Source organism: Egretta garzetta, unplaced genomic scaffold (assembly GCF_000687185.1).
Source record: "Egretta garzetta isolate BGI_Z169 unplaced genomic scaffold, ASM68718v1 scaffold745, whole genome shotgun sequence".
NCBI classification, from domain to species: Eukaryota; Metazoa; Chordata; class Aves; order Pelecaniformes; family Ardeidae; genus Egretta; species Egretta garzetta.
Window position 1 is genome coordinate 99,324 of NW_009259678.1, and position 410 is coordinate 99,733.

Consider the following 410-nt stretch of genomic DNA (forward strand, 5'->3'; position numbering starts at 1 on the left):
TGGGGACATGGGGAGGCCAGGGACAAGGAGGGATGGGGATGGAGAGGTGCTCTGGGGGTAAGGCAAGTGTGGCATTGCATCCCAAAGGGGACACCCGTGTCCTGGAGGGGATACCCAGGGGACATGGAGGGTGGGTATGGGGACATGTCCCAGGGATGACAGCTGGGGAACATTGTTGGGGGACATCCCGGTACAGTGGTGTGTCCAGGAGGGGACACCCAGGAAACACGGGCTGGGGGGGGGGTGCCCAGAGGACATGGGGGACCAGTATGGGGACACATCTGGGAGGGGAAGCTGAGGGGGCCTCAGATACAGTGAGATGTCCTGGAGGGGACACCAGGGGGCACGGGTGGCTGGTAAATCGACACAACCCAGAGGGGGGCACCCCAGGGGACATGGGGGGACCCAGG

General features: G+C 64.1%; 1 protein-coding gene across 1 annotated transcript in view; it reads right to left on the bottom strand.

The window, feature by feature from the left end:
* ADAM11 (ADAM metallopeptidase domain 11) overlaps positions 1-410 on the bottom strand; it is an 11,492-nt gene that overhangs the window by 7,896 nt on the left and 3,186 nt on the right. The gene's annotated exons all lie outside the window — the stretch shown is intronic.